The sequence below is a fragment of the Peromyscus californicus genome, unplaced genomic scaffold (genome assembly GCF_007827085.1).
Source record: "Peromyscus californicus insignis strain IS unplaced genomic scaffold, ASM782708v3 Scaffold_13__1_contigs__length_99412109, whole genome shotgun sequence".
In the NCBI taxonomy this organism is placed as follows: Eukaryota; Metazoa; Chordata; class Mammalia; order Rodentia; family Cricetidae; genus Peromyscus; species Peromyscus californicus.
In genome coordinates, this window is record NW_026294424.1 from 75,735,431 (window position 1) to 75,762,605 (window position 27,175).

A 27,175-nucleotide genomic window follows, 5' to 3' on the forward strand; every position below is an offset into this window, starting at 1 on the left:
TTTTTTTTTTAAGACAGTGCTTCTCTGTGTAGCTGTGGCTGTCCTGGAACTCACTCTGTAGATCAGACTGGCTTTGTGTTCAAAGATCTGCTTGCCTCTGCCTTCCTAGTGCTACAATTAAAGACATGGGCCACCATAACATGGTCGGAATCTAAATTTTCAATCTATATTTTGAAATTGGTTTGTGACAGTTCTTTTACTTTTTTCATGGCTGAGGAGATGGCCTGTGGTTTGTATGCTGTCACTTAAGACTTATAACCGTACTTCAGGCCTCCGGAACTCACGTAAATGCCAGATGATAATTGCAGCACTCGTAAGACAGAGACAGGGGATCTCCAGAACAAGCTACTAACATAGCCTGGCCATATCAGCAAACTATAGATTCAGTTTACAAACCCTGCCTCGGTGAGTAAGGTACAGTGACACAGGGAGACTTACAAATGTCAAACTTGGGCCTTACACACATATGAACTTGTAAATCTACACACAAAAGCAACACACACAGATAAGAGCATTAAAGTGATTAATACCTTATTGACATAACATGACTATTGCACACATCAACTCACAGTAAATGAGATTACTTGATGAAAACCAAGTAATCAAGCCAGTCACAGTTCTGCTATTGACAGTTGGTAGCTACCAAGGGAAAGAAAATCATCCCTTTAAGAGAGCTTTCCCACAAGTAGGTTTCCTGGGCTGTTGTATTTCCTTGGATGGATATATACCCATGCATATATGCTCAGCACTAACTAGACTTGGTAGTCAATCAAACAAACAAACAATAGCAAAAGATGTGGAGTTGGAGGAGCCATAAGTCAGAAAAATTATGGGGAAATTTTAGGGTAGAAATGGGGAGTAAGTATAATCATATTTCATTGTATACATGCATGAAATGTCAACAAAAAGTATAATTTATAGAATTTACTGTTATAGGAAAAACATTTCTGCAATCTCCAATCAAAGACAATTTGGTTATTTCAACAATGAGCATATATTTTCTCAAATACATTTTGCATTAAAATTAGTTTGAACAACAGCTAGTTAATAACAGAGGTTCCTTAACATATGAAACAAGCATTGAAGTTTCTCTCTATGTTTTGAAAACACATCTATACTCAATGAAAATTGATAAGATTTTCTAATTATATTCTCTGATATAAAAATAACACTCATTGATTTGTGCATCTTTCAATATTCATCAGAGAAGCTTCATCCTTCCATAGACTGTAACTAGCACAGAGGTCCAGAACTGGTCTGGAGTGCAGAGAATAAGAGACTTTGGAATTTCAGATCTAAATGGAACATCTGTATCACACTCAGTCAAACCCACGGTTCAGTCACTACTACACAAGACATGGTAGACATATTGTAAGACTCACAGGTAGTGCATGACTAAAAGGAAAGAGTGTTTTGTTTGTTTGTTTGTTTGTTTTGATATAGTTGGACAATTTCAAATATGAACTCACATTGGTTAAGAAAACATGGAGAAGGACTGTAAAAACCAAGCCAGAGAAAATCCCAACCTGTAGCAGGGAGGTGGACACAACCCCTCTCTCCATAGTTTAAATATTATTAACAAATTGCTGGGAGAGGGATAGTCAGTTTTCTTTAAGTGTGTGTCCTCCAGTAAACTGACAGTGATCCAGTGAAAGGTCACATATCTAAGAATATATGTACTTTCCCAATTGGACCTGGTAGGTTTAAATAATAAAGAAAAAAAGGAGATAACCCAAGTTGGGTAAGTAGGAAAAAAGAGTGAGTCTTGGAAGAGTTGGAGGAAGATGATGAATATTATCATGAGAAATGTCATTCTGAAAGAATTGATTATAATATATGTAAGATACAGTCACCAAATAAAACTTAGAAGTTTAGAATTATCTGTACAAATGAGTTGTTTCAAAATAGTTTTACACAGATATTAACCTATATTCTTCTCTAATTCCCTCTTATTACTGAATCATGGTCTATTTTTTTAGATCCCAAAGTTGATAAGTACTACTAGAATGCAATTTTGGTAGTTTTGAATTTAATTGGTCCCCATAAGCTCATAAAGAGTGGCACTATTAGGAGATGTGGCTTTGTTGGAATAGGTTTGGCCTTGTTGGAGAAAGTGTGTCACTGTGGAGGCAGGCTTTGAAGTCTCGTATATGTTCAAGCCATGCCCAGTGTCTCAGCTCACTTCCTGTTGCCTGCCTACCTCAAGTAAAACTCTCAACTCCTTCTCCAGCACCATGTCTGCCTGTTTGTCACCATGAACATAATAGACTGAATCTCTGAACTGTAAGCCAGCCCCAATTAAATGTTCTCCTTTATAAGAGTTGCCATGGTCATAGTGTCCCTTCAGAGCAATAGAAACCCCAAGATAGCAATGATGTTCATTCATTTACAGTATCTTAACACTCATGCAGAGTTTTAACAAGATATTAGTCTTTACTCTGTTACCTTGACATTTCCCATGTAGAACTTTGGGACATCCCCAAGCACATATTTCAGCTTCTAATATGGCGTTTTTCTTTGACGTGTTCTGGGACTCACAGTGCTCTTATCTATCCTGCTATTTGAGGAGATATTTGAAAAAACACTGCTTAAATCATAGAATATAGGATGCAATACAAACCAGAAATTCTTTTTAAGTATGTTCATTCATTTGTAGTGAGCACCAACTCTCACTAACAAGTGTAGTTCAGGAGGCCTGGACTAGCTCAAATGCAAGAAAGTAGAAAGGTCACAAAATAAATGTACATTAGATCCTATTCTTTGATAACTATTTCAGAGATAAATAATATTTTCATAAACCTGAACTGAGGTAAATGGAATGATGTTGGAGTTTTCAAAGCAGAGCTAAACGCTTCTCTGAATGGTATCGTGTTTAATATAGTTATCACCAGAGAAGGAGAGGAAGGGAATGATTGCTTAATAATTTATCAGAGGCTATTTAGAAATAGAAGATTGTGATACTGAAAATGACTGTGAAAAATATGGTATATTTTCATTCATCTTAACCAGGTACCAACAGAAAATATTGCATCACGGTTACCATACTTCTTGCTGAACTACCATCATATTAGTCTACTGATTGCCCTAGCCTAACCATCTTTAATAGGACTTGAACAGGTCTAACAGACACTGATGTTGCCCATTGTGGTTCTAACACTGGACATAGCTACCTCAAAATAAATGAGCACTCAAGTTTGAATTGGTGTAGTTAGGAACCTGGGAAGACTGTAATAAGCTGGAAGGTTTAACGGTGTTGCTGTTGTAAGAAATACTGAAGTGTATTCTACTGCCAGACTGTCAATTTCATTCCTTTAAAATAAAACTCATTGAAATACTATATGTTATGCCCAGGCTGCAGCAGTTTTCTTACTTCACAAAGTTATTCACAGTTTGCATTGGTTTTTCTATCCCATGCACAGGTTTCTGAGATCACATTGGTCCGTAATAAACAGTACATCAAGTGGTATCCATTTTTGATGCATTCATTGTTTTCCTGTTGTTCTTCAAAGTCTCTCAGTTATATTTTTGTGTCATCATTGCTTAAGTACTGGTTATTTTATTTTTTGGACCTCTCCCATGCTGAAAACCTCAGGATATTTAACTATAAGCAGAATTTGTTATGTCTGGAAAGTTGTTGCTGTTATATATATATATATATATATATATATATATATATATATATATATATATATATATATATATCATGTTCCCTACTCATCTGCTCTTACCTATTGCAAGCAGCAACATACCCTTCCTGTTTTCCCTAACATTCACTCTCTCTAATCATTTAAGTTCTCAGGAGCTTAGGGCTCAGGCTTCTTTTATATTCTGAAGTCTTCATTTCCTTCTGTAACTAATGAAAGATTTTTAATTGGCTTGATCTGTTTGGGAGGCATCCAGGCAGTGCGACCAGATCTTGTGCTCATTGCATGAGTTGGCTGTTTGAAACCTGGGGCCTATGCAGGATTGTTTGGCTTGGCCTGGGAGGAGGGGACTAGACCTACCTGGACTGAGTCTACCAGGTTGACCTCAGTCTGTGGGGAAGGCTTTGCCCTGGAGGAGATGGGAATGGGGGGGGGGGGCGTTGGGGGGAAGGTGAGGGGGACGGGAGGGGGGAGAACAAGGGAATCCGTGACCGATATGTAGAACTGAATTGTATTGCAAAATAAATTAAAATAAATTAAAAAAAAAAAAAAAAAAGAAAAAAAAAATTACTAGTGGTGTGGAGGCTAGGAAACAGCTTGAAGGAATTAAGGAATGAGTTATTTCCTTCTGCAGTGTGAGTTCCAGGTCCTCAGAATTGGTAGCACGTTCACCCAAACATGGTATCTATCTTATGAGCCCTGCTTTTAAAACTCATAGAGGATGTGTTTACTTGTTCTCCACAATGCGTTTGTTAACATGTCTGGGAAAAAGACATAGCAAAATTGACAGTTTTACACTTTGTAATTTTGGAGGGTTTTGTATTTCCTCTTATTTTTGTTTGCTAGGATCACATATTCTAAATGAGGAACAGCACCTACGGTGTGATCTCAAATTAGGTTTTAGAAAATTTCTTCATATTTAAGACTTAGAAGTTCCTTTATTGTCTGATGACATTGAATGCCCCTTTCACTCAGTATCTGAATGCTGCTTTTTGACCTCAGTTATGTCGTCTCACGATCACATCCTTTGATTCTGGCAACTAATTGCTGGAACTTTCTGACTTGGGCAGAACCCAGCATTTCCAGTGAAGTTATGGAATCCATTCTACATAACAAAATCTCCCATTCCCAGTCTTTGTTCTTCCCATACGGAACAGTATCCAAGAGCATGTTTCAATACCTACTTGATGACAGTGACTGAAGTGTTTTCTGAACCCTTTCAACAAATGGGGCTGGCTCTTACTGATTGGGGAAAGTAATGCATGTTTGTGGTTAATGCCTTCTACTACTTACATTAAATAGCTAATTTAAAGAGGAAGATCTATTCTTTGCCAAATGAACTTTCACATTGATTACTGTATAAATGAGTTCCTTAATTTTATTTCATATGAAACAAAATTATGTTCACCACTCATAGGTCCAATATACCATGGATGTAAGTATCTATAAAAGATTCCATACTTCTAATACAGAAAGCAAAATATCATTGTCTTAGGGGTTCTATTTCTATGAAATATAAGATGGCCATGACAACTCTTATAAAGGAAAACATTTAATTGAGCAGTTTCAGAGGTTCTGTCTATTATCACCATGGTGAGGAGCTTGGCAGTGTGCAGTCAGACATGGTGCTAACTACATCTCGATCAGAAGGCAGCAGGAAGTGGATTGTCTGTTACATTGAGGAAAGCTTGAGCAAAAGAGACCCTCAAAGCTTGCCCCACAGTGACCCACTTCCTCCAACAAGGCCACACTTTACTTAACGAGGCCACACCTCCTAATAGTGTCACTCTCTATGGGGGGCATTTTCTTTTACACCACCACTCATTTTTGTTTTCAAAATATTTCTTACATTCTTGAGAATTTCACATGATGTATTTTCATCATATTTGCCACAAATCCTTATCTTGACTCTTCCAAGATCCACATCAATCTGTCTGTGCCCCCAACTTTGTGTCATCTTTTTTCTTTTTCTTTCTTCAATTCAATAACCTGCCAACTCTGGTTTTTACAGTTCATATACTTCTGGGTGTGGAACTAAACACTGCAGTGTGTCAACCTATCAGGATCCACGCTCTTAATAAACGGACTTTCACATTTTTAGAAGCCATCAACTTTCCATAGCTCTTCAGTTAGGAATGGAGGCTCATGGTCAACTTCCCATTTACATTGTTTCATCTACCTCTCTGGGCATGCTCCCTGAACCGTGAGGGGGAAATGTGCTATCAATACCCGGTTTGCAGGTGTGCATTCCACTGACACTTCTCTCAGTTTCGACCAGTTGTGAGTTTTTTTGCTTTAACCACTCTTTACTGTGAAACATCTTTGATAATTGTCTGAGAACTGTGCTGATGTGAGTAGTGTAGAGAGATATGAATTTAATTTTTAATTTAATACTATGCCCATTTATGAAACTAATAGTAGTAGGTTCATTCCTGGTGCCTGTGAGCTCCACAAACTTGGGTCTGTGGTCAGATTTATGATACCAGACATGTGTTTTCCCCTTCAAATGGGCCACAAATCCAATCAGAAAGTGTTTGATTATTCCCATTACATTCATACCACCTTTGTACCCATAGGTATATTATCCCATAACAATCTTTATTTCAGCTCACAGAGTTGGCAGATGGTTAAAACTATTGATAATCCCACACACTACCAGTTGCTATTATAGAAACTTCCAGTACTGTGTGAGCTGATGGCTAGAAGCATCTTGATCAGGACCAACTTGATTTCTCCATGTCTTGTGACCAATGTATGTGGTGTCTTCAGCAATGGGAATCTCATCATCAAGTTCTGGTACTAATTCAAGAGGAATGACAATAGTCTGTACTGTTTTGGAGATCTCCCATATACTGATAACAACTTAAAAGGGATTATCCCAAAACTAAAACTGAGCTTTTTATTTGGTAGGTTAGAGATTCTGGAATAAGCAAAATTCCCTGGGTAGGGTTACTTAAATTAAATTCTTTCATGTGAATAAAATATCAGTTTTAAATATCACATTCACATTTGCAACCCTGCTGATTATTAGAGGGAAGACCCTTCCAATTTTCCCTTTTGTTCTAGCAAAAATACAAACAGGAAATATTTTGTATTGTGTTGACCAGGCCAATATCCTGTATGGATTTTCAGAGAGGAGGATATTGAGCCACAGAATTATGTATAGCAATGTGTCATAGTGCTTTACAAAATAAGAAAGAGACATTTCATTTTCAGGTCATGGTTATTTTAGGATACATCCTTTGGCTCAATGCCTATCTTTTAAAAAATATAATTATTTCATTATTACGTGTTATTTTATGTGCACTCCCTATGTTCAGGAACCTGGGAAAGCCAGAAGGGCTTGTTAGAACCTGTGGAACTAGAGTCAGAGGCTGCCATCATCTATCATGTGATTTTTGGAAACAGAACATGGGTTCTCTGCAAGAGTAGTATGGAGTCTTAATCACCGAGCCCTCTCTATCCTCTAATTGTCTATCTTTATACTGTTATCAACCATTCCCAACAAGGAACACCTTGTCTGAAAGGTGTGAAATGGCTTATATTTCACATGGGGGACTTTATTACACGTTAAATTTAACACAATGTAGATTGCACATACAAATTAGTTATTTAGAAATTGATTTTTGTATTAAAAGAGAATACTCTCTCACATAATTCAAAAATTCAATTATCTGTTACACATTTCTATTTTCTTGGCTATAATGAGTTGATTTAATCTTTCAACAGGTTGATTAGTTCTAAAACAACAATAGCAAGAAAGTAAAACAAAATAGTTTCACATTTAACAATCTATTTTGACTAGAATCCCCAATTTTCTTGGCAGAATGACATAACTATCAAGTATGGGTAATTTGTTTTCCTGTACTCTTTTAGTAAATTGTTTTTGATTTTCTTTTTTATATTATATAAGTTTATAATTGTTTTAAGTACTTTATCTATTGAAAATGGAAAGTCCTCATTTTCTGTAAAAGAAAAAAAAAGCGGTAATATTTACTGAAAAGGCCACCATACCCAGGAGCAGTCAGCTGATGTATCAGAGCCTTCTGTTAAGTGGTATTAGACAAAGGTGCATACATGTGACAAATCACATTATCAGAAACAGCATGAAAGTACAATCCAGGACAAAAAAGCCCATGATACAGACGTGTCTTAGTCAGGTTTCTATTGCTGTAAAGAGACACTGTGACCACAGCAACTCTTATAAAGGAACCGTTTTATTGAGGAGATTTGCTTACAATTTTGGCCGTTCAGTCCATTATATCATGGACTGGGAGCATGGGGACATGCAGGCAGATGTGGTGCTGGAGCTGAGAATCCTTACATATTGACCCAGAGGTATCAGGAAGTCAATTCCCTATCACACTGAGGGAAGCTTGAGCAAAAGAGACCACAAAACCTGCCCCCTCTAGTGACACATTTCCTTCAAAAAGGTCACACCTTCTAATAATGCCACTTCCTTTGGAGGACCATTTTATTTTCAAAACATCACAAAACATATAAGAGTAATTTAATTATATATATTCCCTTCCACCTATTTTATTTTACTGGGGTGAGAAGTTCTTGAGAATCACAGCTTGCACAAGCTAGACAGGCAAGCAGGTACTCAACCACTGAGCTGGATTCTTACCCAAGAGTGAATGAATTCTCCAGGGCAGGAAAGTACTGCTCATATGTTTTTAACTTTCATAGTAATAGTTTGAAAATACAGGATATATAAATGACCCCAAGGATTTGTCAATATATTTATGATCATCTTATCAATATTTATTTACCTATTGTAAAAGCAAGGCTTTAAATGAAATTAAAGATATTGTTAAACATCAAAGGGCTCCGACATTTTACCTTAGGGACATAAAATTTATAATGACAATGATTTGGAAAATTAGGAAGATACAATTCAAGGATTCACTGAAAGAAAATGATATGATGCAATGAAAACTGTCAATAAAGAATGTTAAAAAGAAATAGAAAACTAAATTCAAATGTGCAAGTATGACAATACAAAATTTAATGAGTCCTATTATATATGTTGAGCACTATGATTTTTAATTAATTGAAACACACTAATATAAAAATAGAATTTTAAAATATATTAAAGATCCTCACAAAATTAACTCTGTCTTGTAAGCTTTTTAAAATTTAGCAAGCTATATGTAAGTTTTTTTTAATTTAGCTAGCTATGCCAGATGACTAGCAATAGCTTTTGAAATCTCACTTTTAGTTTTCACATTTTTCAAGGTAATGTATGTTAAAAGAGATAAATATCAAGAATATACTGTAGAAATTGATGACTTTACCTGCTATTACTGTGAATTTTTGTCCCAAGATAGCCTCTCATTAAGTTTTAATTATTCATTAATTCTCAATAAAATTTTAAAAACTGGCCTTAAGGAAAGTTACTCTCTGTCTGAATGATGAAAAAGCTATTTTTCTTAAACATAGATTTCCTCTGAACTATTTTGCTTTAGGTTTGTATATGGATGTGATTGTATGTGTATATGTGCACATGACTGCAGGTGCCTAGAGAGGTCAGAAGAGGGAATAGGCTTCCCCAGAGCTGGAGTTTCTGTGACTTGTGAGCAGCCTCATTTGGGTCCTGGGAAATAAACAGGATGCACTCTGAGTGAGGAGAGGCACCTCTCCAGCTGCGTAATCCAAACTTTTCAAGCAGAGTTGTATACTCCATCATAAGACAGTTTTCAAGCATGAATAATCCCACTGTGGAGACCATTCATAATTTATATATAATTTTTTTTTTTTTTTTTTTTTTTGGTTTTTCGAGACAGGGTTTCTCTGTGCAGCTTTGTGCCTTTCCTGGGACTCACTTGGTAGCCCAGGCTGGCCTCGAACTCACAGAAATCCGCCTGGCTCTGCCTCCCAAGTGCTGGGATTAAAGGCGTGCGCCACCACCGCCCGGCCAATTTATATATAATTTAAATAAAGAAAATGCTGTCCCTTTATTTTTTAATTTACTTTAAAAAATCAGAAATGAGTATTACTTTGTACTTCCATTCTAGTTATCAATTTGTAAAACTCACTGTTAACACCATTGAAATTTAATGTTCTTTTCATAGTAATACAAAATCTCTACATGTTACTTTCATATAAATCTTAATATAGTACACAATTTCCAAGATTTTAGTCTCAACATATGCAATGGTATTAGCACATAAGATGTTTGCATCCCTAATACTATCATATGATGATATTTTCTAATACAAACTCACTTTGATCATTTCTACTTTTATGAAATTCAATGTAGCTCAGTATTATCTCTTAATAAATCCAATTTAGATTTGCCTTCACCATCTGAACAGCCATATGCCTTTGAATTAGTCATTAACAATGATCAATTCGCTTATCCAAGGACTACAACATTTACATATATATTCATATCTAATATAAATGTCTTCAAATCACAATCTGTCTTGAAAGCTTATATAATGAAATGTAAGGAATTCTCCTCAAGCAATAGTGTTATACCTAAGATTTTCACCTTTAGGATAAAGTATTTGTCAAATAAAATGACTGAAATATTCAAATATGCCATTACTTTTACAGGATGTTCCTTCTATTAAATACCTAAGTTAGTCTTTTTTTCTCTTAAAAAAGTCTGTATTCTATCTTACAGATTGAAAAATCTGTAAGAAGAGAATTCAAATCTCTGAAATTCTCTAAAGCCCATAACTTTTACATGCTGACATGATGTTTGCTAAAAGTGGAAAATGTTACAGGAAGAAACAGTGTTTATGCCAAAATTAGTGAAAATGTTACTTTAAATTATCATCAGATTATGTAGATGAGGTACATTTGGAACATGAATGAGTTTTAATGTTTAAAATCAGTTACCATTCTTAAAATATCTTTTTATGATTATGAAAATATTCTGTTTTTCAAAAAAAAACTGAATACTTTCCATTGGAAAGGGAATATCCCATGAATATTGCTGCCATATTTTTTATTATGACATTTTCACAGTTAAAACTACTAACAACTTGAACAGAGTTCAACACAATACTTAATACAGTTTTATTCTTTACATATAAAGGCATAATTAAAAATAAAAGTTAAAGTAATTCATGGAAAATAAAACCTTTAAAATACAACTTTAAGATGAAAACATTTTGTGGAAACTTCACGAACTTTCCAAAGGAGGGAACTGAAGAATATGTGATAACATTTTATATAAATAAAACTGTAACATTTATTTGACAATTTAAAAATATAATGTCTATATAGATACATCAACATTTTAAAATATTTTGCTAAATTATGTAAGTCAAAAGTTTTGATATTATTCTTTAATCTGTTTTTGTAAACTAAACATGCATGAAGTAGACAAATTCATTCATAATTGGCTTAGGTGAATTTGTTTTTCATTAACACCTTTGGAGAGATTACAAAATATTCATGTCAAAACATGAAAACACTCTCTTAGCAGCATGATGACCATCAGCAAGAGATGAGATATGAAGAGATGTGGCTTAGATCCAAACAAGGAGAAAAAATGCAAACATCTAACACTGATGCCAGGGTTGGGGTTCTCTTGGGGACCTAACAGAGCTTTGCACTAGAAGATGGTTGATTTTCTTTCTCGGCATCCTCTCAGATGTTTGCAGACTTGTCATAGGAACAAGAAGAAATGAGTCCCTTCAGTATGTATAGCACCAAGCCTTGAGTTAAGGAATCAATCAGTTATTTAGAATTTCAGAATTAGATAGTAAGTCCTCTTTAATTCCAATTTAAAAAAAAAATGTGTTCTTATGTTTCATGAGTCTTGTTGGATGTGAGTCTCCAGGTGTTGAATAATACTTTGAAAATGCATTAATAACGGAGCTTTTCTGACAGCTGGAGTAGCTGCTACTTTGTAAGGGGTTTGCTGTTTTCTTATCAGTTCTGCAGGTAGCAATGCTTCTTCCAACCTGGGAGAATTATGGAAACTGGTGTGGCAAACAAAGGTCAAAATGCAATGTTATTTGTTTTCCATACTGCTTTTCCTTTTCTGATTCGTTTTGAGCAAAAAAAAAAAAGGTTTATTATATAAAAATGGTTATTGTAAGATTTTAATTAGGTATCAAATTTAAATGGTGTGAAAATACAGTTTTATTTAAAGTATAACTTCAATAATGAAGAACAATGAAATTCTTCTTAGAAAAATGATGTTTGTGATCACATCGTTTCCTACCCCTTTCAAAGCTCTATCCCCAGCCAAGCAACAAATGGATAAGGCAGTAAAATTTCTTTTCAGCATTCACATACTAGAAACATTATTTTTTCTCCCTGTTTTTAATTTTTTCAAATTAGAGATTATATTATATTTCTCCCTCCTCTTTCCTTTCCCTATATTGCTCTCTTGCTCTCTTTCAAATTCATGGCCTGTTTTTCATTATTGCTTTGTGCACATATGCACATGTATATACATATATATTCCTAAATATAATCTGTTAAGTCCATATAATGTTATGTGTATATATGCTTTAAGGGCTGACCAATTGGTATTGGATAACCAGTCGGTGTGCTTTTTCCTGGGAAAGACTTTTTCTCCCACTCCGAGCATTCCTCAGTTGTCTGTAGTTGTCTGTGTAGGGTTGAGGCCTCATGGGTATTTCCCTTGTCTGCATTAGCATGTCTCTTGGTGTTGCCCTTATTTAGCTCACGTTTATACAATCATACTGGTGAAGTTGAAGTATGCAGCTTTTAATGTTACTAGGAGATACAATCTCACAACAAACTCCCTGATTCTCTGTGGCTATGCTTTCTGAGCCTTAAGTGGTAAGAGTGTTTACTATATTTATCCATTCATATGGGCCTAAGCTCCATCAGTCTGTATTTTGATGGTTGTGGTTTTCTGTAGCTGTTTCTGTCTGTTGAAAGAGACATTTTCTTCATGTGAGGTAAAGACTATACTATTTGTAGGTATAAGGATGAATGTTTAGATTGTTTAGGGATTTTGCTGTATATGCAAATATACATGCTAATGCAGACAAGGGAAATACCCATGAGGCCTCAACCCTACACAGACAACTACAGACAACTGAGGAATGCTCAGAGTGGGAGAAAAAGTCTTTTCCAGGAAAAAGCACACCGATTGGTTATCCAATACCAATTGGTCAGCCCTTAAAGCATATATACACATAACATTTCCCCCTCTCTCCCCTCTCTCCCCTCTTTCCCCTCTCTTCCCTCTCTCCCCTCTTTAGTAAAGCAGTGGATGTATATTCTCCTCTAGTAACCATGACTTCACTAGCATTGAGTAGTTAGGTAGGTTCCCAATCCTACACACAGTCTCCCTCTTGTTGAGTGGGTCTGAAGTCCAGTTAGAGATTTGTTGGTTACCGTTATGTGTGCATAAATGATTTATAGTCTTACCTGTTTACATTAACTCCTTTGTACTAGTTTAGAACACATAGAAGTTGAATCCCTTCCAACTGAAAGCCTCACTCAGGTAGAGGAAAATGAGGATACTCTGCTGACAAGATATAATAATCTGGAAGATATAAGTACCACTGATCGCCAAGAATATGCACAGTGCTAAAGGCTGAAGTATTATCAATAGAATCTTGAAATCCAGTGATGTTTAGAGGGTAGTGCAAATTTTACTTTTAAAAGATGAATTCATGAATCTTGCATTCAGAACCATAAGTGAACAGCACAGTGCTTGTTAGGCTACATGGAGAGCAGCATCTGCTATATTTGTATGTTTTTCTTCAATATTTATTAATAGACCCCGTGAAAGAAAACTCATAAATAAATTTGACAGTTGAGTCTTTTTTTAAACTTTTGTCCTTGCAAGGCTGCTTCATTTGATTTCTGGTTCTCTGAATAAAATTGCCAATGAAACTTAAAGGTGAGTTTTCAACTTCAAATACTTGAGAATCAGAAGGTCTTTGTGTTCCTTACTCTGGGGTCCTTCACATGCAATAATTACTTTGGTGAGACCCTTTCATTTTTGTTTGTTTGGGTTTGTTGTTTGTTTATTTGGGGTAACAATCCAATGCTTTCTTAATGAAAGTTTGGTTTGAAATATGTCAGCTCTAATATTAAAAGGAAAGTAAATATTTGCACTCAGATTTTGTAATTCTTTATGTGTTATGAGTATTTTATTTACTTACAATTCCATTCCAACAGCACATAATAACAGAAACTTAGCATCCAGTTACAGCTTTCTATTGCAACCAAATTAAATTTGTTAGTGCAAATGAAAGATAAAAGTGGGTTAAGATTATTAGGAAATTTTTTAAAAAGCAGCAAGGTATGCCTAGAGGGTCTAAGAGATATCTTTAGTTATAGATAACTGACATTTACCATCTACAAGAAACTGTTTTTTTTTTTAAATAAACAAACAAATCACTTTGGTCAAGCTGTTACATACAGGAGACACTTACGGACAGCTTAGAAAATAGCTCATTGTTTTAAGGAACTCAGGGTTTATATAGAGCAAAAAAAGCAATTAGGTTTGGATAGAATTCCAATAATTTATATCTACAAACTATGTCTCAAATAAACTGATCTGTGCCACTTTCACTTTCTCCATCTAAATGAAAAACAACTACCTCCTTGCCCAGCACAGAAGATTCTCACATGGTGTCCTCTTCAAAAGAAACTATTTAGCCCTATGCAGTCTGGGAAGGGATCCAGGGAACTACCTTTGGAAAAGCCAATCAGGTAACAGTGCTTTTTATCTCTGCCAGGTTTTTAATTCTGCTCAAATCGAAAATCCTTAGCTTACAGGGTTTGAGAGAACTTACTTCTGATTCATCCCCGCGTCTCAGCTCATGAATTGCCTCAGTCAGTTTAAATGTTTATGATATTTTAGTCTCTTTTATCTTCTCCTATTAGCTCTAAACTACATCCAGCGTTCTTTTGCCTCAGGCATTTGTGCTTTCTGTCCCCTTGATGTGGACTATTCCTGCTGTTTTCTCATGTAGACTGCTTCACATGCTGCAGAACTGATGAAGCTACACTCTTTAGAAAGCCTCTTCTTTACTGGAGTGTTTAAAACAGACCCAGGGTATGGACATAGACTGCACTTCAGGCCAACTATCTGGACAGCAAGCATCCACCACCCTAGACTATTTCCTTACTAAGCTGATACCAGCCTACATGGTAAGGTAACTTGTTGTAGTCTAATGATGTATTTGGAAAACTTAACTACTTAATAGCTACTTTATTTTTTCCATTAAGTATGAGAAGTATATACTCTATTTCCCAGAGCCAAAATATAACAGTTAAATTATATCTGCTAAATTATTTTTATTGACTCATAGAACAAAAACATGAATATGTAACAGATAACCTGTTTAAAACCAGGGAGCCAACAAGCAGCACAAAGGTTCCCAACCATTAAGTAACTCTCAGTTCAATAGAGGAAAAAAAAATACATGGATGCAGGTAATACAATAATTTAGTGTAATGAACACTATACTAGAGGAAAGGAACAGTTGCAAAAAATTGACCTTAGCAGAATAAATCCTTTTTCATATGCAAAATAATGCTTAACATCTATCTTTCATCAAAGGGACTTTTCCTAAATTTAAAACATAAAACCTTTAAGGGGCATTTAAATACTGAACATCTCTGCTTGCTAGAAGCAATGTACTTGCTCTTCAGAAGTGTACAAATGGTTTAACTGCAGTGCAGTGTAAAAGAGTAAACACACACACACACACACACACAGACACACACACATACACACACATTGATAGTGGTATTTCAGAAATAAATAATAAAAAAACCTCAGAGCCATCTTATATTCATGGAAATGGATGAAACATAACATCCTTCAGGAGATGTTTACAAGTATTTGCATGCATATTTTAACCCAATAAAAATTCTGTAGAATGAGAGTCTTTCTGGAAGTTCATATATTACGTTGCATTTCCTGTGCCTAAGACATAACATCAATAAGTTGAATGATTTTATTTTTGTAATCTGCATTTTTGAATTGCAGTAAACCTTATAAATATTTAATATATTGTCAGTTGTCTTAAAAAAACAAAGATGTTTTCATGATTAGTCACCAAAATAATGTAATTTAACATAACTTTAAATAATTTGTTTTTAATTATTCAATCAGCTTGTACAAAAAAGGCTACTTACATATTCATTACACGTCAGAAGGCATAAAACCAGTTCAAATATTGGGAATAATTAACTGCTAAAGAGTGTCAAGTTGTCAAAAGCTTTTACAATTGATACCAAGTATTTAATAAAATAATAAAACACAATTCAAAATCAGCTCAAAAAGTTGGAATATGTTGAGCACATAATTTCAAATCTTAAGGATTTTTTAGTGCTGTGATAAAACACCAAGAACATAAAGAACTTGGAAAGGAAAGGTTTTGTTTCCTCATACAAATCTCACCTCACTTTGGGAAGCCAGAATAGGATCTCAGGGTGAGAATTTGGTTACAGGAATTGGAGCAGAGGACATGGAGGAATGCTGCTTAGTCACATGTTACTCATGGTTTGTTCAGTCTGCTTTTTTTTACCATCCAGAGCCAAATTCTCATAGAGTTTAGCTCTCTTATAGAGCTGCAAACTGTGTCTCAAATAGACTGCTTTGAGCCTCTTTTACTTTCTCCATTTTAATTTAAACTGCCCATATGGCACTGCCCATTTGGAGTTTAGACCCCCTACATCAGTCAGTCAATAAAATGCCTGACAGATTTGCCTAGAAGCCAGTATTATGGAGACATTCATGGTGGCTTGGGATCCAGCCTTAATGTCTCGTTACATTATTGTGATAAATTGTAAGTTGAGAGATACTTCAGCTTAAGCTGATGTTAGGGTGTAATTGGTAAGCCCACTCTCATGGACCTAACACTCTCACTTCTTAAGGATTCCCCAGCTCTCACGAACAATGCTTTTCTCATCTGAGACCAGATGTTCAAATAAATGTATCCATAGAGGATATATGCTCTACTCATTCATAGCATATTGTCCCTCCCTTTTACAGGTTCATGCCTACATCAGAATGCAAGAAATGCTAAGCTTCTTTGAATGACAAATGTCTTTAATAGTCTTTGACATTCGAAAACTTGGTTCCCAGTTGACAATATTTAGGGGGAGATTTAGGAGGTGTGGCTTTGTTGCAGACAACATGTCAACGATGTAAGCTGACTCAGCAAAAATCATTGAATATAGCCATTATTACACACTAGACCAGTTCTTCAGTCTATAAGATACTCAATACAGAAAATGTCTACCTTTGAAACATAAGAAATCATATTGAAAGTAAGATAAATTTATGACCTTTTTTCTAATTTTGTTATAAATAATGAAACATCTAAAACAGTCAAATTAAATTGACTTTCTTTCTGTTATCGCCATTATGCTACCTTAAAACAAACAAACAAAACAAAACAAAACAAAACAAAGCAAAACAAAAAAAACTGCTAAGTCATATTTTCTCCAGAGCAATCAAATGACCTTAATCTTCCAGCTAGGACCTGGGACTGATCCTGGAAGGAACAACTGAATTAAATAAAAACAGTTATTTGTTTTAATTTTTTATCTACAAGTTAATTATTTTCTTTTACTATAAATGTATTTAATATCCTAACATCTACTATTAGGCTAAAGTAAAAACAAATATAATTTATTTGCTCTATGTTGAATATAGATCTTGCAAATATGAATATTTTTTAATTTGGTTGCATTTTTGGAATGATATACCTGAGCCAAATATGGCAAAGTGTTCACGTGTTGAAATTAAGGACAGAGACTGACTTGCATTTTCTATCCCTTGTTATCATCATCCTGTAGTCTTGGGAAAGTCATTAACTTTCCAAGGAGCCTATCAAAGAAAACATCCATTTAATAATAGAGAAGAAATATGTGAACAAGAGGTATTATAAATACATCTTTGAAGCTATATTACTAGATCCTTTCCAAGATGAAGAAAATTAATACATTATTATTATATAGCAAATTTTTATACATATATAAAATTTAATTTTAATTCATTAAATACATTACAATGTATAAATTTAAATATACTAAATATTTAATTTGCTAAGTATAAATACATTTAAAGTGTATAAGCAATTAATAATTGACAAGTCCTAAATTAAGTCTCCATTTAATATTTCACAGTGGTGATAATGACTTATAAGATGGAACTAAGTTATACATCACAGATGAAAAGATAGATTCATTCTTCTAGATATGGGTGGTAATAGATTCTTCAATGCAATCTCTCAAATTTGTGTTTGGATGTTAGATGTTTATTCCATTAAATATTCTAATCAAACAATTAAAACTGCACATGATCTCTTTTCTTACTAAATATTATAAATGTAGCTTTAAATTATTACAATGTGTATAACAATCACTCAATTGAACGTTTGTGTTCAGTTCAATGCACTAGGAAAAACAAGAAAAGGAAACTGTAAATTAGTCTCCTTGTTGTCCATAAGAAACCAAAGTTCAATAAAGAAAGAAGTAGAAATACAAACAAAGATACATTATAACTAATCATCTTAATTAATAAACTCAATTATCTTATTTTAGTTAGTTGTTTGGGGGTATATGATTAAAATGCAAAATGCAAAAGGTATATCTTAAGAGTGATTTTTACATGTGTTCCTAAATGACTACTCTGTTGTATATTTTCAAAAAAATCTGTTAATGATTCATCTTAGTATTCTTTGTATGTTTAGAAAATCTCTCTAGTTTCATATTAATACTATCTATAAATTTTCATCACACAAAAAGAGAATACTTATAAACTAGAAAAATAAACCTATTCTTCAGTTTGACTTGTTGGTGATGAAAATTGTGAGCACTTTTATTATATATTAAAAGAAAAAACTGAATATCTGACCTTCAAGTTTTCATATAAATCAACAATAATGAGATGTAAGAAACTGCTATGTGCATTTCCAAACCATGAATTGAATTATAAAGATATTTTCTTAAGTTATCACAGGAAGAAAGGGCAATATAGAGGAAACCCTTCTTACACTTGACAGCCTTGTGAAGACCATGTAAAAGCTACAAAAAGACAAAATAAACATACAAAATGCATCCCTGAAAATGAAAGGGTGTGCTAGACTTGACTGCAAGTACTCATAGTGAACTGAGATAGAAAGCAGCAAAGGCACAGGACTGGTGAGTCCTGCTTTAGTGCTCTGTGATGAATGAATGACCCCATCATCATTTCAGGATGTCTCCATTGAAGAAATCATATGCAATTTATAGTTTTTTATCCCCCTAGAATTGGCAAATGATCAATGAGGTAAAAAGAAAATAATGTGATTCCAGGAGAGTACTTTGAATTACTTTGATCTAAAATGAGCTGGAAGAGCAATGAGAATTCAGGTATATTGGCTCAGTTTCAACTTAGACTATTAAGGATCAGTGAGAGTGAAACAAATTGACTCCAATAATTTGGCCTTCTGAACACACTCTAGATGTCACAGGCAGTAGGGTATGTTGCTCAGAGAAGAAAGAATATGCAAGGAGGAAAAAATGTCAGATGCAATGTTTTTGAAATGTACTAACAGGGTATGTTTGGTGATATCAGCTGAACAAGTAACACATCCTGTCTACTGTGCTTTTATACACGTCACAGGTAGAGTGCTTTTACAACTAAAATGTGTAAGCAATTACCATTAGTTGACTTTCATTCATTGTATTACTACCATTCCAAGGAAACACTGCTTTTGATGTTCATGTAGAGTTTCTTCCCTCATTATACACAGTTGCTTCATTGCCAGTACGCATGTGGAAAACCCATGATTTTTTGGACAACCCTCATTAGCATATTCCAGCCTGGCTCACCTTCATTTTTTATTTGGCTAGAACATTGTGAGAAAAATGGATTGTCTCAGAAGCTACCTTTATACACAACTTTTCTGGGGCATCATACACTAGGAAAGTTAACCACTACATCAACATTCTATTAGTGACTGGCAACAGATACTACATAGTAACACACAATCTTGACTTCAACCACACCTCCTCATCTCTATGCCTTATCATTTGGCTGTGTGTGCCTCAGATATTTCCCATTGAAGACTGACTTGCCAACAGGATGCTGCTGGGCTTTCTTGGCGGCTGTGATAGATGAGGGAGTGAGTCAATATGGTCATATTCATAAAGTGGATCTTGAGATTCTAGTAACTTTATCTGACTTTGTGATAGTCATATATATTTTTTCTTGGCCCAGAGTTCCTGTTGGATATTCAATGTTTGTCATACCCCAAGGTATGGTGCCTACACTCACAGTTGGATGAAATCTTATCGCCAGAGCTTCCAACCTGGCCCCCTTGACATGGCCTTTGTGGGGTAGATTGCCCTCTCTACTCCCTCTGACTTTCGTGTTTGACCTCATCTTTTCAGAGTGGTTTGGGGACCCTAAAGAATATGATGCTATTGATTTTTCCTTGAACGATCAAGACTCAATAATACTTTTAATTTAACTCCTTATTTTATTTTGAAAGACCATTATTTCATGGTATAAGTCTTAATTATTTCATATTGTTCAAATATATATTTTTATAGAGAAGGAAATCATTTTGTCAACATTAATCAACAGTAAGTAGTATATAAAATTGTCATGGAGAAGTTCTTTTCCAATAATGGACATTAAAAAGCTACAATTAGTTAACAGATGGTAGATTGTCTTTCTTCAATTATTTTAAAGGATATAACTCACTGAAAGAAAGCAAGACCAATGCTTCTGACAAAGAAATAAATTTATTAAATTATATTTCAAACATAAATATGAGTCATTAATGTATCAATAACATGAAGTTTCAAGAAGTCATGTATAAATAATTCATCATTTAACTTATATGTAATTTTCTGGAAAAATTTCCCTCATGACATCAGAGCTTTTGTGCCAGTTTAATACAACTTATAGAGACTTCTCTTCAGCTAATATCCCATGTCTCTACTTCTGAGATATTAATGGAAAATTATTGAAACAAAAAATGAAAAAAACATTAGTTACAAGTTTTATATAATTGTTACTTTTTGTACATATCACCATTTTTTTCCCTGCAATCATTGGTTTTTGCAATGGAAACCTAAGAACCTTAGATGAATAAAATCACAATCTTGCTAGTAACAGACTAAAAGTTCACAAAGTTACTTTTGCTGGTAAATTATAAAGTAGGATATAATGTATTGGTTCAATTTTGTTTAAGAGTAAGTTGCTATCAATTATAACTTTTCAATGAAGTCTCCTTAATATATTCAACTAGCAAACAATAATTTTACTTTGTATTCATCAAACAGCCTGGTAAAGAATGAGTTTTGAGGAAGTAGTTTAATGAATCTAAATAATTCCCACTGTGTTTTTAATTGCAACTGAACTGACAGAAAAATATTAAGGTCACTTTTCTTTAAAAAGAAAGTGTAATTTGCAATTCAAACATAAGAGACTAAGGACTGAATAGACAAGAACTATCAAAAATTATGATTTTAGAAAACCACAAGGAACAGAAGAACCAAAGCTAATAAAAATTAGGATTTCTTGTAGATACTAGCTCCAATTAGATCTTATTAAAAAACCGAAGATTTTAGGAGTGTTCAACATCTATTAGAGAAACATATCAATCATCTCACAGTTACCTAGGAGATAACCTGAGCTATACAAATGAAAATTCTTACAGATGCTCATAAGACTCTATATTTACTTTCATTTCAACCATGGTTTACTTGCTGGAGCATGGCAAATTGGAAGCAGCGAATTAAAGGTATTGAGAAGCACATTTATATCAATAAAAATGTCCTTTGAAAGTAAGGCAGAAGATACAAACAATATAAAATACCAATCCATTAACTCAGCTCAATGTGAAAATTTGGAGGAAGATAATGTCAGAAAATTACAATTTTAGAATTCAAGTTCTCTCAGAATGCATAGTTAATCTTAAAGGAGTTGGAGCATAGGAAAGATAAAGATCCTAAACTGGCTGTCTTATTTTATAAAGTAGTTTTGAAAGCTCCTTAATGATTTCAAATAAACTGGATGACGATTTTTTGATTGTGTCTTAAAGTATTTTAAGTTTCTTTTATTTTTGACTTTATATACTTCAGATCTCGTACTTTGATACATCTAGTTCATGTATTCTGCAGTTTGAATGTAAAAGTCCTAACATGAGTCTTACTTGAGCTGCATTTCACAAGAAATGAGAGACAATTTTAATTAGCTTACTAATTAACTAGTTAGCACTAATAATTTAAACAATTAATAAGTTTAGATAAAGCACATATAAATATTTGACTGAAGATTGGAATAATTTCTCTAATTTAGCATAATGTCCATCCCATTAGTGTTTAGTTCACTTGTGTGTGTGTGTGTGTATGTGTGTGTGTGTGTGTGTGTGTGTGTGTGTGTGTGTGCTTGACTGAGTTCATTTTCAGCACATGTGCACTAGTGCCTATGAAGGACAGAAGATAGTAATGAATTCTTCAGAACAGCAGTTCCAGAGAGGGTTAGGTTCTGGGAATTGAACGTGGGTCCTCTACAAAATTAGAAAGCACTCTTAACATCTCCCCAGGCTGCAGTCCATACATTTGTAGACTGAGTTTTCTTCCTAACACTTGTTGATGTTGTCCACTTAACTGCATAAGTTTAATATTAGTTATTTTAAATTAAAATAAATTAAAAATGTTTGACTGACGCATCTTTTTTTTCTAACAGAATAGAAAACAGCCTCTTTTAAGGTAGTTTATGGGATTTCATCTCTAGCCTTCTTCATTGAAGACATCATTAAAATGTTACTATCTGGCTTAAATTCAGAACTTTATGAATGTTATAAGTACTCTCACTATATATAAACTAACATTTTAATTGCAGTATGTACAGTTGGGTTTTCACATGCATTGTGGTCAAAACTTTTAGAAACACCACTATGGTTAAGAACAAAGCAGAAAATTCCAATGGCATGGTATGGAATCCCTGATCTGTTAATGATTTGCATGGCCCTGTCATGGTAAATAACACTTGTGTTTTATCATTTACTCACCAATAAAATGACATTATTCTATCTAGAATTCAATGGTGTATTTTAAAGATAACATGTTTTTACATATGTAAAGTACTAAGAAGGATTTTTTCCTTCTGTTGAGTAGTGTTTTCTTACCACAAATGTTCAATTTAGCATTTTAGAAATTCACTTATGAATTGGGTTCATATCATTCTATTTCTATGTTTGAGATACTAATTTAGACTATTCATACACAGAATTTTTTATCTATAAGATTGCCAAAACACCCTCAAGTAATAATAATATGAGAAAGATAAACTTTTCCTACAGTGATTTTAATGATGTGCCGTGGATCATATGCTAATTTTCAGTCTCTTATTTAAAATAGCCATGGAGGTGAAAATAAGGTGAAAGAAAAAAAAAAGCCTGTTTTTCTAGACCCAGTGCTAAATGTTTAGCAAGTTGTTAATTCTTAGGGTCAAACAGTTATTAAGATGCATTATTGAGAGACAGGAGAGCTAAGCTAACAACTCAAGGTTAGTAAGTAAACTATGGTCCAAGTTCGTTATGTATAAGAAATGAAAAGTGACAACAATTCAGCAACTCTTCTTGCAGAGAACCAGGAGAGAGGGGGGTGGGGAGAGATAGAGAGAGAGAAAGAGAGAGAGAGAGAGAGAGAGAGAGAGAGGAGAGAGAGAGAGAGAGAGAGAGAGATGAGAGAGAGAGAGAAAGAGAGAGAGAGAGAGAGAGATAGTGTGACAAGGATGTTGGTCTATGTACAGAGGTGAAGCCTCTGGAAGGAAGGATGTGACCACTAAATATAGAGGTTCCAGACTTTTTTCAGAGACAAGATGATAAAACTAGACACTCTGGGGAATATATTGTGGTAAGATATTTTGTTTGAATTCTTTTCTTTCCACTTAACAGCTTGATGCACTTATTTTATAAAGAGCATCTCGACATTTTGGTTTTGACTCTTTTTTTTTTTTTTGTTTTTCGAGACAGGGTTTCTCTGTGTAGCATTGCGCCTGTCCTGGAACTCACTTGGTAGCCCAGGCTGGCCTCGAACTCACAGAGATCCGCCTGGCTCTGCCTCCCGAGTGCTGGGATTAAAGGCGTGCGCCACCACTGCCCGGCGGTTTTGACTCTTAAAACAGTGTTGTTGCAATTTGTTAAAAAGCAGATTTGGGAGCTGGAGAGACAAGTCATGATAAAGATTCAAGCCCTGAATCTGAGCTTGATCTCTGGAACCTATACAAAGGTGGAAGAAGAGAAACAAACTCCTGAAAGGTGTCCAGTGATTTCTATATTTCTACCATGTCATGAATTTCCACATACACACATTATACACACATATATGTACATATTATACATAATATACAATAATAAAAATGAAAAATGAAGCTTTATAGAAGTGTATTTTATTTTTATTTACTTGTATATGTGCATGTGCACATGCATGCAGGCGCACGCAGAGGTCAGAAGAAGGTTTTAACTGAAGTTACATGTGGTTGTGGGTTCTGTGATGTGAATTTGGGCCCTCTCCTTTGAGCTGTCTCTCCTCACTAAAAAAATACTGTTTTATGTAAAACAAAACATCTTGTACACTACATATTATGTATTTTATTACTATATCAATAGCAACTATTTTTACGTTGTGTAATAATATATATGAAGTATAGTTGTGTAAAGTATTTAAGATGTGATTACTTATCTCCAAATAATTGACCTCCTTGGCTATGGAACAAAAAAGTCAAGAGCTTATTTGGAGGTTCTAGCAAAGGAACACAGCTACCCATGTACCCTTGATCTAAGACAGATCAGTTATCCTCCATTTAGTGAAAGCAGTTCTCCACTGAGTGCACAGTTTCTAGACGCAGGCACATGGAGCCAGAAGGGAGAAAGAGAACACCCGTATAGTCAAAAAGATTAGCACATCAGCTCTAGCAATGAATGGAGTGACGAATACAGCCAGATCACCCTCTCAGATAGGGACATTAAAACTGAGCAAGTGAGTGAACAGTTATTAATGTCTTCTGCCTAAATGCAGCCTACTTTTGAAAATAATTACTATTTTACCTTTTCTTGCCTCTCCTTAATCCATACACTTTTAAATTTTCTAATAATTTGGTTTACTTCTGAATAATTTTTATGAGAATTGATGTGGCAATTTTTGTAGCTTGGAAGCCACTCTCCTGCTCCAGTCTTTGTGCTGTATCTTAGCAAAACATCGTTAAGACATAAAGTTTATTTATGCAGCTGAGTCTATGTCATGAATCCAGTCCTTTTTCCTTATTACAACTTCATATCAAATCTTGTTAAAGTGAACCAAATCATACCATCATAAAAAAAAAGACACACTATAATGTAAGGAGAACTTCATGATTTAGGTGCTTTTCTAACCTAATTTCTCATCAGATCTGCTTCAGAGTCAACCATTAACATCTATAAAAATATTTTATTTTTCTCAACATGTGTTTTCCACAATTGCTGCTATAATCTGGACTGAAGTAACTCCCAATTGCCTGGATGTTAAATGCTTGGATGTTCTCAGCATGCCTTGTTAATAGATGAGGGAGAGAAAAATGGGAGAATTTAGTGGAAGTTCTTTGGTCATTGATGGATACAGTAGAAGGGAAAGGACAGGTAGAACTAAGACCCCATTTTCTTCCCTTGTGGTTGCTTTCTGGCTTTGAAGGGGGTGGCATTGATTTGCCATACACTCCCACCGAGAGGTTCTGCCACAGTTATAAAAAGCAAAGCAGAAAACCACTGATGGAAATTTTTGAAAGTGTTACACTATCCTATTCTTCTTATACCTTGATGATCTTAATCTTTATATCCACAGTCAGCTGGTAAGCACAATTAGTAGTCTTCAAATATATTCACAATATACCACAAGCTATTTTCTGTGAAGAGCTGAATCTTCTGCAATACGAACACTCCATATAGAAAGCATTTTTTTGTGTGAATAAAAAAAATATGGTATAGGACAGTTACACTGAGAACATCGGATTTCAAAAGGCTTTTATTTGTAAAATTAACATCTTGAGAGCTCATTTCTTCAGCATATGGAGGATATTTAGAGTTAATATAGATGAACGGATTAATCTTTTTTTTTTTTTTTTTTTTTTTTTGGTTTTTTTCGAGGCAGGGTTTCTCTGTGTAGCTTTGTGCCTTTCCTGGAACTCACTTGGTAGCCCAGGCTGGCCTCAAACTCACAAAGATCTGCTTGCCTCTGCCTCCCGAGTGCTGGGATTAAAGCTGTGCGCCACCACCACCTGGTGAACGGATTAATCTTAAATACTGTAATTTCATTTTGTAGCTATATGTCTTCCATAATTTCAAATTTCTTCAGAAAAACCCAGAACTCTTCCTACCTAATGTATTTCTATGTAATACAGTTGTACTTTAGTGCACTGAGTTAAGTTTGACTTTATCAGCTTCGTCTCACTAACTTCAGGACCATTTTCATTTTACTTTGTTTTCTCAGGGTGTGCAGCTTTTTATCTTTGTTATTGCCCAGTATCAGTTCAACTTTTGATCCCATTTTGTCTTTTCTTTTTCATGAATTCCAAAATTTATTTATAGGTATATATTATTATGCATTTCCCCCTTATTGTCTTTATAAATTTCTAGTTTTAGAAAAAAGAGCTCACTTAGGATCTCTGAGGCAGAATAAGAATGTCATGATGGTTCCATACAAGCCTTATTCCTGGGAACCCATGACAACAATAACTTCAGTTGTTAAAATGACTTTATTGATTGCATCAAATTAAGCTGTATTTGTAGAGCAAGTCAAGAATATTTTGTAATTTTTCTTGTTTTTAGATATCCATTATCCTGCACACACACACAAACACAATTTTAAAAATGTCATGCAAGAAGGAGGTGGGTTATGAAAGGCCAGTATCAGAATAGAAGCAAGTATGGAGTGATGTAGTAAGACACAACATCTTCTACAGCCTCAATACACACACACACACACACACACACACACACACACACACACACACACACACACACACGCAAACAACAACAAAACAAAACAAAACAAACAAACAAACAAACAAAAAAACAGTGCATCCTGAAGTTTTTAGGAGGAGTCAGCTCTGATTATGGCCATGCAAAATTGTTCTGGAATTCTGAATTAAAATCTAATTACTGTGCTATTTTAAACTGCTAAATCTGTGGAAATTTTCCAAAGCAGCAGTTGGTGAACAATCTATGCATCTATAGTCTAAATATTTATTTATAAACATGCTTGTTTCAAAGTCAGTGCCAAATGACAGAGAGGATGTCAGTATCAACAAGTCAATTTATATCATCTGTCTTACTTGGTTCTAGGTATTGTTATTTCTAGTCGTTTTGGTTTTGAATCATCTACATTTTATTAAAAAAATATGAATTCTACATAGATTTACCGTCCTCTGGAGAAAGTAAACCTTCCAAGCGGCTAGTTAGCCAAGCTCAGTGAATCTACCAAGAAATTCCCAAGATGACTTGTGGTTTATTTAGTTTTTAATAAGGCTCACACTTCATGTTCTTCCTGCATTTAGCATGTAATTCTGCAATTGGAAGCTGGAA